The following is a 13,549-nucleotide window of genomic DNA, read 5'->3' as shown; positions in this document are numbered from 1 at the left end:
GAGACAAAGATTTAATGGACTTGCCCAGGGTCACAAAGCTAGGAAGTGTTCAAAGCTGGATTTGAACTCGGTTCCTGGTGGCTCCAAGGGCAACACTATTCACTGTGCCACACAGCTGCTTCTAAGAAGGGAGACGTTCTATAAGAAAAAGCAGTCAAATGAGCAGAAAATGTGGGGAACATTTGGGAGATAGAGGTGCAGTGAGTGTGGATTGAACAGAGTGTAATAATAGGAGATGAAGCCAGAAATTTAGGTTGGCACTAGATTTTGGAAGGCTTTCAACACAATGCATTGGAGTATGAGCTTTGCTTAGTAATCAGTAGGTAGCTATTGATGATTTTTGAGCAGAGGAATAACATGAACAAGTCCTGTTTGATAATGCTCCAGTGTCTTGCACCTATTTCCTTCTTGTACACTGGATTTTATGTCTTAAGACAACTCCTACCTCTAATTCTCAGTTTCCTAGGAAATTAGACAATGAACCATATCCAGGAGGCCTGCTTTCAGAGCTTCTGACACACTAGATAGAGATCTTGTCATTTTCACTGGTGTTAATAACTGGGATGAATAATGCATTCTTCTCTCCTTGGAAATGACATTTCTGTCTATGACTTAAAGTATTCTGAAAACCAGTTTAAGCATAGACAGTACTAAGTATGTGTCATAAGCTGGTCCTGTGAGGATCTTTTGCAACAGATAACTGATACCTGAAAAGGAAAATAATGTGGCCCCTTTCTTAATTATTCATCTTTGCTAATGCTGGGCAAGGTGAGAGATTGGCTCTGGATCTGGGGGAGAAGGGTTTCCTTGTTTAAAAGGCTGTCACTTAAGCCTGGAATGTAGGGGCTAATTCCTGTCTCCCATAAGCAAACATAGAAAATATTGACTACACAGACAGCTGGGCTCAATCCAGGTTCTCCCACTCATTCATTATTTGATCTTGAACATGTCACTTTTTTTAACAAGTAATTTCCTCATCCATAAAATGAGGGAGTGAGAGTTAGGTTAGGTGGTTTTTGAAAGGTATTTTGGTATAATGGAAAGAATCCACAATCTCACATAAGAAGAACTGGTTAAATCCAGTTCTGATTCAGCGATAAGTTAAAATGAGATCAATTGAAATGAAATTTACACGCTAAAAATTGAAACGAAAAATTGAACATGAAAGAGTACTGACTTGTGAGTCAGAAGATTTGGGTTTAAATCATGCTTCTGGCTTTTACTATGGGTATGACCTTGGCCAAGTCACTAACCTCCCTGGGTCTGCTTCCTTTTCTGTAAAATGGTGCCCGGAGTTGTGCTTGACATCCTCTTTTTGTCCATTCTATAGCTAACTCTATGATCCTATATAGGATTTTGGATAAATCACTTAACCACTCTGAGTCTCAGTTTAATTGTCAGTACAATGGAGATATGATACTTAGAACAAAGATTTTGTGCTATCTAACAAAACAGTGCATTATTAGAGCACTATTAAATTAATCAAGAATTTATTAAAGATAAACTATGTGTAAGATAGAGGACAGCTAGGTAGCACAGGGGATAGAGCATTGGACCTAGAATCAGGAGGACCTGAGTTCAAATCCATCCTCAGACACTTACCAGTTGTATAACCCTGGGCAAGTCACTTCACCCTATTCACCTCAGTTTCCTCATCTGTAAAATGAGCTAGAGAAGGAAATGGCAAACCACTCAAGTATCTTTGCCAAGAAAATCCCAAATGGGGTCACAGAGAGTTGGACATGACTGAAATGACCCAATAACAACAAACAACACTGTATAAGGCACTAGGCTACATGTTGGGGATACAAAAACAAAGTAGTACTTGCCCTTAGGCAGCTTACATGCTATTGAGCTGTACCTGGAAACAAGATTTGAATTATGAGAGAGAGAAAGATGAGAAAGGAGTGCATTCCAAGGATGGGGACTGGCTGGGCAAATACCCAGAGGAAGGAGATGGAATGTCAGATTCAAAGAATGACTAACTAGTAGTCCAGTTTGTGTGTAGAAGGTAGGGTTGTAAAGGTAGGTGAGGAGTCACATTGAGATATACCTTAAATGCCAAGCAAGCGAGGAGTTTGATGGAATTTAGCTTTTGTTTTGTTATCTATGCAGTAACTTCCAGCCCTAACTTTCTTTTTGTTTGTTTGTTTGTTTTTAAAGCAATCAGGGTTAAGTAACTTGCTCAAGGTTACACAGCCAGTTATTTCTGGGTGTGGTGCTAAGTATCTGAGCCCAGATTTGATCCCCAAGTCATCCCGACACTGGAGACAGTGCTCTTACTTGCTGAGCTACCTGGCCACTCCAGCCCTAACTTTCTAAAATAGGCACTAAACCAAAGGCAACTATTTCACAGTCAAATTCTGGAAGAGACCATGAAGTTAGGGAAATGTAGCTGTTTATAACTACAAACCCACAAACCTTCACCAAAGAGTGAGAGGCAACGAGGAAGGTAGAAAGGGCATCAGATTTGATTGATGAAGATTTTCGTTATTTATATGCTGTAAGATCAAAGCTCCTTGAGAGCAGCAGCTGTTGGGTTTTGTCTTTGTATCTCCAATACCTTCCACAAAGAAAAGACTCAATAAATGACACTGGATTCAATTGGATTCTGGTGGTAGATTTGGTTATCCATGGCTGTGTGACTCTCAGTAAGCTGTTTTCGTTTCCTGGTCTCTAAAATGAGGGGTTTAGACTAGATGAAATACGCCCAGCTCCTACATTCTAGAAATTGTTGTGGTCTTTGATGCCATCGTTGTTTTAGCAGCTCGGTGACCTTTTTATATTCCTACAATTTTGACTATGGTAGATTCTATCATTATGAGGATTATAATTATTGAGTTAAAGCTTCTTGGATGTTTACCCAAGGAACTCTAAGCACTTAAGTATAGTAATTTTAAAATATTTACTGTATTAGTCAGGCAAACATTATAGTATTATTCCTTTTTGTAGACAAGGAAGCTAAGAACTACAGGGACACATTTTAAGAAGGATATTGACAAACCAGAGAATGTTCAGAGGAAAATAACCAGTACATGAGAAGATTGCACATTATGTCATATGGGAAGACTCATGGGAGAGAGAATTATCCTTAAGTACTCGAGGAATTCTTGTATGGAAGGGGAAATCAGGAAGACCTGAGGTCAAATCTGGTCTTAGACACTAGAAGTGTGACCCTGGACAAGTCACTTCATCTCTGTCTCCCTCAATTCTTTTCTCATCTGTAAAAAGGGGATCATAATAGCACCTACCTCCCAAGGTTGTTGTGAAGATAAAATGAGATGTTTGTAAGCCTTTTGTGAACCTTAAACCGCTATGTAGATAGTGCTGCTGCTGCTACTACTATACTATTATTGCTGCTGCTGTTACTGCCGCTGCTGTTGCTGCCGTTGCTGCCGCTGCTGTTACTGCTGCTGTAGCCGCTGCTGTTACTGCTGCTGCAGCTGCTGCTGGTGCCCCTGCTGCTTGTTCTCCCAAATCACGCCAGGCAGAGAGCCGTCTGCTCTACTTGATTAAATAAGTCAATTGAAACACTGAAACCCTTTGTGTCAGTCACAGTACTGAAGTTTGGTGATAAAAAGATCAAAACAAAACAACCCTTTTCCTTCAAGGATTCTATTCCTGTGTAATGGGTAATGCTTGTATTCCAGTGTATTGTTGGTCTTCTCAGTGGGTCGGGGAGGGGCAAAAAGGAGGGAGAGAATTTGGGACTCAAAAATGTAAAAAAAAAATAAAAGTTAAAAATAAATGAATGAATAAATAAATGAACTCCTTTTATATGTTTCCTTCCCCCATTATAATGTAAGCATCTTGAGGGACTGTCTTTTTGCTTGTATTTATATCCTCCATACTATGTCTGGAACATTTGTTGTTCAGTCATTTTCAGTCATGTCCAACTCTTTGTAACCCCCTTTGGGGTTTTCTTGGCAGAGATCCTGGAGTGGTTTGCCATTTCTTTCTCCAGTTCATTTTACAGAGTTGTGAAGATCAAATGAAATATATGTGTAAAGCAATTTGCAAACCTTAAAACTCTATGTAAATGCTATTACTTATTATGTATTCTAAGGACAGAGTCAGAGGCACATTTTAAAATGATATAAGAAAGTACTTTCTAATAATTAGAATTTTATAGTGGTGGATTGCCTGAAGAAATATTGAATTCCCTGTCACTGGAAGTATTTAGGCAGAGATTAAACCACCATAGCATATTGTAGAGGGCAGAGATTAGATCACCATAATATATTGTAGAGATTGTTATTGAAAAGAAAAGGAGATTTAAAAGATGACCTCAAAGATCCCTCCCAACTCTAAAATTCTACTTACCAGTTTCATAGGTCATTACTCAAGAACATTAACACCTAAGTTAGACTAGCTGGACATAGCATCAAAGATTTACCCTGGAAGGAAAGAGGTCATGAGGTCCAACCTCCTCATTTTACAGATGAGGCAACAGGGACACAGAGAGGTTAGATAATTGCCCAGGGTTTAAAGTAGCAGACCTTGGATTTAAAACTAAACACCATGACTTCAAATGAGCAATCTGCTTCTCAGTCAATGATTGCATATAGCATCTTGCAATAGTCATTCATTATACACATCACTCATGACTCTGTGGTCCACACAAAGTGAATTTTTTATTGGACATTGTGAAAAATCTAAAAACACCACCACTGGTTCTAGTTACACGAATTAGATTAGGGATTGGATCCAAGGGAAGAGAGAAGAAATTATTTTAATTCACATAAACTCACCAATTCTTTGGTGTTTCCTAAAGCAGAGAACTAGCCTAGCATTCCTGACTTTCAGACTTCTTTGTTAGTCCTGTTTTTAAATTTTAGGGTAGAATAACTGAAATGAACTTGGATGATTCGTAAATATGAAAAGTAGGCTTGATTCTGTGTAGTAGGGAATTTATGCTGCGGGAAGTTCTCCACCAAATGAGATGCATCCTGTCTGTGATTTGGTAACTGAGTCCTAGGAGACTACCGGAGACTCATAGAGGTTAAATGTCTTACCAAGGATCACCCTGCTCTGTCTACAGAATATGCTGGGGAAATTCTATAGACCAGTGCTCTTATCCTTACGTTCCAAAGGTTGTGATTTCATTTATAAGTTGCAATGAGGAGATACATTTTAGAATTTCATTTGTCTTATAATCTATCCCCTAGTGGAAAATCAGATTCTATGTGTCAACTACCAGGAAACCATTTTATAATGTAGAACTTCTCAGTGGAATTGGTAAAGGTACAATGTGAAAGAAGTTGAAAGGGTTTGTGTCTGAGAACCTGGGGTCACATCCCAGATCTACCGCTTGCCACCTAAGGGACCTTGGGTAAGTCACCAGTTTTCTCATTTGAAAATGAAGGAATTTGACTAGATAGCCTTTAGATATTCTTCCAACTATAGATCTAGGATCCTAAAGCAGCAATAATCTTGGATTCTTGAGCAGTCTGATGAGCGACAAGGTTCTTGAGATCAGAAGACCTTTGGATATACATCTATAGGCTTTTAAAATAACGAGAACTTGGGATAATTCCAAGCCACACAGCCTCGTTCCCATCATTTTATTAGCTAAGGAACATGCAGTAAGAGACAGTTGTTTTCTCTTGGTTTCTAATCTGAGGTAATGAGGAAAACAAATTTTAATCAAGGAGAAATGTTCCATCTAATTGGCTAATGAATGTGTCTTTGCACTAATCTCTATTTAATTAATTTAGTTTCTAGGACAACCCTTTCTGCTTCCTGGATAACTCAGTTTCAGGATGCATAAAACAGAAATGGGGGGGGGGGATGGCTAAGAGTTTCTGAGGGGGAAAATTCTCACTTTCACTTGGAATTCAGAAGAGCTCAAAATAGGTTCTGATCTTCCAACATTACATATTGTTGATAGAAAAATGTAGTGAATAACATGGGAAAATGGTCATTGGGAGGGGGAATATTGTGACAAGGAAATTCAGTTAGATTAAGTGGTAGACTACAATCTCAGATAGATAGTTGCTGATCCTACCTTCTATTTCCATTTCACTTTCATACACATACAGCTGCTGATAATCTATTTTCATAGGGAAGCTATTCTATAGCTGGGATAAAGCAATAATTGCTTTTGTTGAAGCAGGACAACAATCAATCCATCAAGTTTGGATACTCAGATGGATCTGTGATCACATCAATGTTGGCAGTCCCTGCAACAGTGCCAACCAAAAACCCACCCAGACCTTTCTAGCCCATTCACCTGTTCTCCATGTTTACCCACAAACACTCCCTGGGTGGTCTGTGCTAGGTGTGGGGAACCTGCCTTAACATCTCTAGACATTAGATGCCTAGCAGTTGGATACATGTGATCTCCACTGGGTATTTCCCACTCTTGATATTTGATCAGATCCCTTATAGTTACTCTCTCTCTTTTTTAAAATATAGGGAGACCACCTATGGAAGATTTATAATAAAACATGGAAAAATAACATCTCTTGCATCTGACCTGTCCTCATCATTCCCATTGCAGCATCCTGGTTCAAATGTTCATCTCTCTTTGTCTAGATTATTGTAGCTGCTTCTTAACTATCCCCCCCTTGCCCCCATCTAATCCTGCAATCTATCCTCCATACCTGAGAAAGCCTCTCAATGCATTGCTCCAATCATATCATGCTTATATTCAAGAGCCTTCAGTGGGTCTCATTGCCTTTACTGAATCAAGTATAAATGGTCCCCAAATCTGGCTGTCCCCAACCCCCCTTATGTCATACATTTTGTGTTCTGTGAGTGATTCTTCATCCCCTGATCTTAATGTCCTCGCTTCTGTCTTTGATCTCACTGTCCTTAAAGACTTGGTTGAAGTAGAGACTCATTTTGATCTTGGTGATTGATTTATGGCATCATAAAAACTCAACTGGATTAGCCAGCTGAGATATCCTGGCCTGGTTTTCCATGTCTTGGGTCATCAAGACTCCTGATGACATTGCAACACCTATAGGAAGTTTCTGTTTTCCATCTCTGCCCACTCTTCTTCTTGGAAAGAGAAGCACAGATTTTCCTGTGACTTCATTTTTATTTTGCAGAAGAGATGTCATATTTGCTTTAGATTAAGGTGGAAATCACCTGTAGAACTTAAGATTTTTTAATGTTATTTGGAAAGTATTTTGGAAGGGTGTGGAAGGGCAGTGACCCCGAAGATTTCCTTTCAAATTCTCTTTCCTTACAACTTACATACAACAAAAAATAACTGAGTAAAGAGTGGCAATTTCGACAGCTTTTCTGTTATCTAGCAAGTTGAGGGAATTGGGAATGGGCTTGTCAATCAGATGGTCTGGTTAACAGAGTGTGTTGGGAATGGATGGGTTAAGTTGGGCAGTATGAATGAGGCATTTATGCAGGTGAAATTTCAGAATGCAGAAAGAGCCCAACAAAGGAAACTGGCCAGAACTTATTTGTTCCAGACTCTGGAATCCAGAGGAGAGATGCATGAATGTGAAAAGTCCAAGCTCTGTGATCCCAAAGTCCAGTAGAAGAACAATGGATCTGTCTGCCTCAAGTCTCTCCGCTCACCAGCAACCAAAGTGGTCCTCTTAAAGCAGAGGTCTGACCATAACTCAGTAACCTCCAATGCTTCCCTATAACTTCTAGAATTCAGACTCCTTCATTAGACATTGAAAATTTGTCCTACTTAATAGGTTCTGTTCTGCTTCTCTTTCCAGGATATTTGCCGGTTACAACCCTTCACATGCCCTGTGGTTCAGAGAACAGGTCCTTTGGGTTCCTCATCCATCACATTCCATTTCCCATCTCTGTCTCTTTGCATGGGCAATCTCTCATGCCTGGAATACCCACTCTCTTTTCTCTCTTCTTCTGGTTTCCTTAAAACCAGAGGCATTTCCTGGTCTCTCCAGCTTCCAGTGCATCCCTATCCCAATTATCCCACATTTACTTTTTATATACACATACCTGTTGTCTCCCCTGATGGGATGGAAGCTACTTTAGGGACTGTTTGATTTTTGCCATTATATCCTCAGCCTCTAGCACAATGCTTGGTACATGGTAGGCACTTGATAAATGCTTGAGGATTGATTGATTGAAAGAAGTATTGGGTAGGGTAAGCCATGAGGCTCAATGAAAGGTACCAGGGACTGTCTAATGGCACATTGAATTTCTCCTGACAATAACATTTATGAATTTATCATGGTGTAACAGAGGCTTGTCAGTCTTCAAGCAAAACTCTGATAGGATTGTACAGTCCAGCGGGAAATTTTTTTTTAGATAAATAAAACCAGATTACAGATTAGGCCTGGGAGATGGAGACTCAAAAAATCTGTTGGGGACTCCAGATACATGAATGAATGAAAAAGCATTTACTAAGCTCTTACTGTGAGCAAAGCCCAGGGTATACAAATAGAAAAATAAAGCACTCCCTGCTCCCAGAGCCCATATTCTAACGGGGGGGGGGGGGGCAAGGGGAGGGGCAGAGAAGACTGCATATAAAGAAGATATGCAGATGGAGGGCTGATGGACAGGCTTTGTGATGGTTAAAATACATTAGCAAAGTGGATGATAACGCATCTTCTTTTGTATTGTTTTCACCTATAAGACCACTTCTGGTTCTGATACTGAGCCATTTGGCAGTGACCTTAGCATCCAGAACATTCTTTTCTGAGTTTGGCAGTTACCATTCTGTATCTTCGTAAGAGCTGCTCCCCTGGATGATGACGGCAGGGGCCATGTTGGTGGTAGGGCTGGTGGTCTTACAGGCACTGTTATTTCCTTGAGGTTACTGGGTTTACCTATCTACCAGTGACAGTTGGTCAGGAGGTGGTGATGTCTCTAGCTGGAGTAAATTCATGCTGAGGGGAATGAAACTGAGAGATCAGACTCAATCCCATAGAAGTTTGGGAGACTGCTTTCTAAGAGGTGAGAAGAGAGAGGAAATACCTCTATTAATGACTGAGACTGGAGGCTTCTGAGAACAGAGAGACAGGTCAGAGACTCATTTTGCTCATTAAGCAATTGATAAGCCATGGCACCAAGGATGCCTGCATCGAACCTCCACCTTGTTCCAATGAGAAGGTGAGACCCTTTTTCATTTTGATGGTATGAATCGTGGAGAAATATTTTCCTAGACCACTTTTGTAGGACTGAGGGAAGAGGTGGAACAGAACAGCTAGTCAGTGCCATAGTGGTTAGAGTACCAGACCTGAATTCATCTTCTTGTGTTCAAATCTGACCTCAGACACTTACTAGCTGTGTGACCCTGGGCAAGTAACTTAACCCTGTTTGCCTTAGTTCTTTATCTGTAAAATGAGCTGGAGAAGGAAATGACAAACGATTTCATTATCTTTGCCAGGAGAACCCCAAATAGGGTCACGAAAAGTTGGATGTGACTAAAAAAAAATGTTTTCTTTTTGTTACTTTACTTTGCGATTTTGTATCAATTAAATTCATTCTATTTTTAATGTCTATTGATGCCTGATCTGTTAGCAAGGTACAAAATGAATTTTGTTAACCTTAGAAGATCTAAAAAATAGGGGGCTCAAGTTAACTGAGATGAAATATTCTAAATTCTTTATCACTGAAGCTCTCATGCATGTGAATCCTAAATTGAATGCTCTCCTAATCAGAGAGAGATAATCCACATTCAAGGAAAACAACAATAACTATTATGGGGGTGGGACAAGAGATTGTGAAATTCGACATGGACAAGAGTGGGGAAAGAGTATGTATGACGTAACAAGGTCATCAGTTACATTGAGTCACTTGTTCAAATATGGGATCTCTTATTGCTGCCTTGGGCATACTAAGGCAAGTGGCAAATAGCCCCACTTGAAGATTAAATAGTCACTATTTCCTGTGTCTAAGTTATTCTTGTCTAACTGCCTCATTTTACTGATGAGGAAACTAAGATCCTAGGACTAAAGTGAGTTGATAAAGCATGATAGAAAGGCAATCACACTTATTAGCTCCTTTATATAACTTATGTCAATGACCTATTTGCAAAGAATTAGAGTATGTCTAACACCAACCCTGCAAAAAACATAATTTAATTTCCGATGATAAAGAAAGCACTGTAGTATCTTCTTATGACTTAGGGTTATTATTGCAAACATCAGTTATCAAGATATTATAGATGTGAGGAAGGGCAGGTTAATACAGAGTTCTAGGTATAGCAATGCCCAGTAACCTAGAATTTCCTATTACAATAGGGAAGGATGTGACATTTACTTTGAAGGAAATATCCCTTTGTAAAATCTAATTTATATTAATCAGTTAAAAAGAACTGAGATAGTACTCACTGGCTTCTAACAGTGGGATGAACCCACTGGAATGGAGGCTTGAGCTGATATCCTTAGAGACAAACCAGCACAACCCCTCCATGATACTCCTAGAGTGTGACATGTAGCTGGACTACTTCTGTGACTGTGAGTCCAGAGCACTAGAACACTGTACTGAAAACACAAAACTTATTCTCTGTCTTACCTATTTGGCAAGAGCTAACAAGCATTAACATGTTGTAGAAAACCTCATTGAGGGAGCAAATATTAGTTCCTGATATTATATTATTGCTGTTGCACAATACTTTAAAAAAAATTTTTTTTGGAGGACAGTTGGGGTTAAGTGACTTGCCCAAGGTTACACAGCTAGTTTTTGTGTTAAGTGTCTGAGGCTGGATTTGAACTCAGGTCCTCCTGACTCCAGGGCTGGTGTTTTATTCACTGTGCCACCTAGCCACCCCTCACAATACTTTAATATTTCAGAATATTAGTGATTTTGGTGATTTGACTAGTAGAGATCAGAGGCCCTTACCATATAATTTCATGAATTCCTTAGATCAAAAATATTCATTCCCTGATGGCTGACCTTCTGGTTTTATTTATTTCTGATAGCTAGGATGATCTTTAAACAACAGATTCTGGATTTGAACTTTGAGCCTAACTTCATACAATCTGTCAGAGCTTGTGCAACTCTGATGTAGCTTTTGAGAACTCAGGCTCATCTCCCAGTCATAATAAAGTATCAGGGATCTTTAACAAGGTATTAATATTCATGTTAACAATTATAGCAACAAACAATAATAATTTATTACTAAAGAAGAGAGGTTTTATACTCCCAGAGAAAAATTGACTCCTGCTAATATTGTCACCCATTTGGTGACTTTTGAGTTAATATTTTTCCTTTTTAGAAACAAGATCTGGGAATGATGAAAGTCAGAATAGAGAAGCAATTGTTACAGATCTAGGTCTCAAGGCAATGCCCTGCCTTATAAATACATAGCATCTTGAATAGATCCATAAGTAGCATGGGAAGGCAGGGCTTTGCCCCAGGGTGCCAACATCTGGTAGAACTCACTTTTCTATGGGGATCCTGTGGGCTTCAAGGTTTTCTGACAGTTCAGTGCTGCCCAGACTTCACTTCTTCCCCTGGTATTGAGCCACCATACTCTATTATTATTACTGCTTCCCACCCCCCTTCCCCCTGGGGGTCTACCATTTCCTATTAAAATGTTGGGTTGATTGCAACTGTCCAGGTACAAATTCAGAGCAAATCTATTTTAAAGTTGACCCAAATGATAAAATTATAGCTCTAATTTTTTTTAAAGCAATTGGGGTTAAGTAACTTGCTCAAGGTTACACGGCCAGTTATTATTTCTGGGTGTGGTGCTGAGTATCTGAGCCCGGATTTGATCCAGGTCATCCCGACACTGGAGCCAGTGCTCTCACTCGCTGAGCCACCTGGCCGCCCCTAAGCAATTGGGGTTAAGTAACTTGCTCAAGGTTACACGGCCAGGTGTTTCTGGGTGGGTGCTAAGTATCTGAGCCCGGGGATTCGATCTCCAGGTCTTCTCAACACTGGAGTATAGCTCTAATTTTTGATGGTTTAAAGCATAAACTAAAATTTTAATTAGCCTAGAAACCTCTAAGGTCCCTTCCAGCTCTCAATATGTGATCCTATGATGAGTCAATGAGTGGTTTGAGAAATTTCTCAGCAAGAAAGTATTCTTCATTAAAAACTCATCATTAAGTTATATGATCATCCCTCCTGATAAAGCTTTCTATAGAATGGGGGGGCTTCAATAAGAACTCACAAACAAGGATTCAGGTACATTTTCTCTTGGTACCTTTCCTATGTCTTTGAAAATTTGTTCTATGATTAGTGAGAGTCAGGCATTTCTTTTGTCTTTATTCAAATAGAATGAAATAAACCACTTGATCTACCAGCTAAATGTCTGTAGCCACTTGGCTGAGAGTCATTTGAAACATAATTAGCCATAAGAAAATATGCTGGTGTTCAGCCTACTCCAGGCACCCCTCCCTTTCAATGTAAGAGTCTTGTGTTCTGTTTAGGTATGCTGCACTAAAATCTCTGTAAGAGGTACCATGCCAATACTAATGCCAGAGTTTCTGTCTAGACCACACAGAAAATTAGAACCGCTACTGGCAGCATGCCAACAACAAAGGATAAACAAGAAGATGGGAAATAGGGCAGTACACAAAAATATGGTGGAAGCATTTTCTTGGTATGAAAAGGAAAATCAGGGTAACCTATGATTTGTAGGGACTGGGGTACCTGCCATGGAGCTGGAAATATTGCTCAGGAAAGAATCAAAGCATACGTTCAACTCCATGTGGGGATGAGTGCCCTAATCTAGCAAATTAGGGTTTCCCCTAATTGCCACTCCTTTCACTACTTTGTTTTTGTTCAGTTATTTTTCAATTATGTCTGACTCTTTTTGACCCCATTTGTGGTTTTCTTGGCAAAGATATTGAAGAGGTTTCCTTCTCCAGCTGATTTTACAGATGAGAAACTGAGGTAGAGTTAAGTGACTTACCCAGGGTCACACAGGTAGTAAGTGTCTAAGGTCAGATTGAACTCCAAAAAATGAGTCTTCCTGACTCCAGGCCTGGTGCTCCACCCACTGTGCCACCTAACTGCCCTATTTTCTTTTTCTATTTTTTAAAATTATTTTTCCTTTTTTTTCCTTTTTTTAATGCTTTATTAACTTCTGATTTACATCATTGGTTTCCGCAAGATTTTGAGTTGCAAATTTTCTCCCCGTTTTTCCCCTACCCACCTCCCCAAAATAGCAGTCCCACAGGATATCCCTTCCTCCAATCCTGCCCTCTCCCATACTTTCTCCCATACCCCTTTCGACTTTTCCAGTGGATCTCTAAGCCTTAGAGCCTGTATATCTTATTTCCCAATTACCTTTAAGATGGTATTAATAATAGTATACACACACATATACATATATATTTGAACATTTGATTTTAAAACTTTCAATTCCAGATTCATTCCCTTCCTTCCTTGTCACCCACCCTTACTGGGAAGATAAGCAGTTCAGTATAGGTTGTATATGTGTGGCTAATGCAAAATAATAACATAGTAGATATATTATAAAAGACTGACTATATTACCCTCCCTCCTACCCCACCTCCCACTTGTTCTATTCTTTAATTTAATCCTGTCTCTTTTCAAAAGTGGGTGCTCCCCCCCCCCGGCCTGCCCTCCCTTCCATCGTCCCTCCTCTCATCCCCTTCCCCCCCCTACTCTCCTGGAGGGTAAGATA

At 39.7% G+C, this 13,549-nt stretch overlaps 1 protein-coding gene and 1 long non-coding RNA gene across 2 annotated transcripts in view; both read left to right on the top strand.

The window, feature by feature from the left end:
- The window catches only part of LOC138174278 (uncharacterized), a 7,494-nt gene extending 4,004 nt beyond the window's left edge, over window positions 1–3,490 (top strand). Inside the window, exon 3 of the long non-coding RNA XR_011171660.1 lies at window positions 2,953–3,490. This is a non-coding gene — a long non-coding RNA (uncharacterized lncRNA). The remainder of the gene's footprint in view (window positions 1–2,952) is intronic.
- TM4SF1 (transmembrane 4 L six family member 1) overlaps window positions 1–13,549 on the top strand; it is a 301,142-nt gene that overhangs the window by 205,069 nt on the left and 82,524 nt on the right. The gene's annotated exons all lie outside the window — the stretch shown is intronic.

Source organism: Petaurus breviceps, unplaced genomic scaffold (genome assembly GCF_028583685.1).
Source record: "Petaurus breviceps papuanus isolate PSGF00001 unplaced genomic scaffold, PetGlider_PUasm1.0 688, whole genome shotgun sequence".
NCBI classification, from domain to species: Eukaryota; Metazoa; Chordata; class Mammalia; order Diprotodontia; family Petauridae; genus Petaurus; species Petaurus breviceps.
The sequence above is the reverse complement of the archived record's forward strand: the minus strand, read 5'-3'. Positions and strand labels throughout refer to the sequence as shown.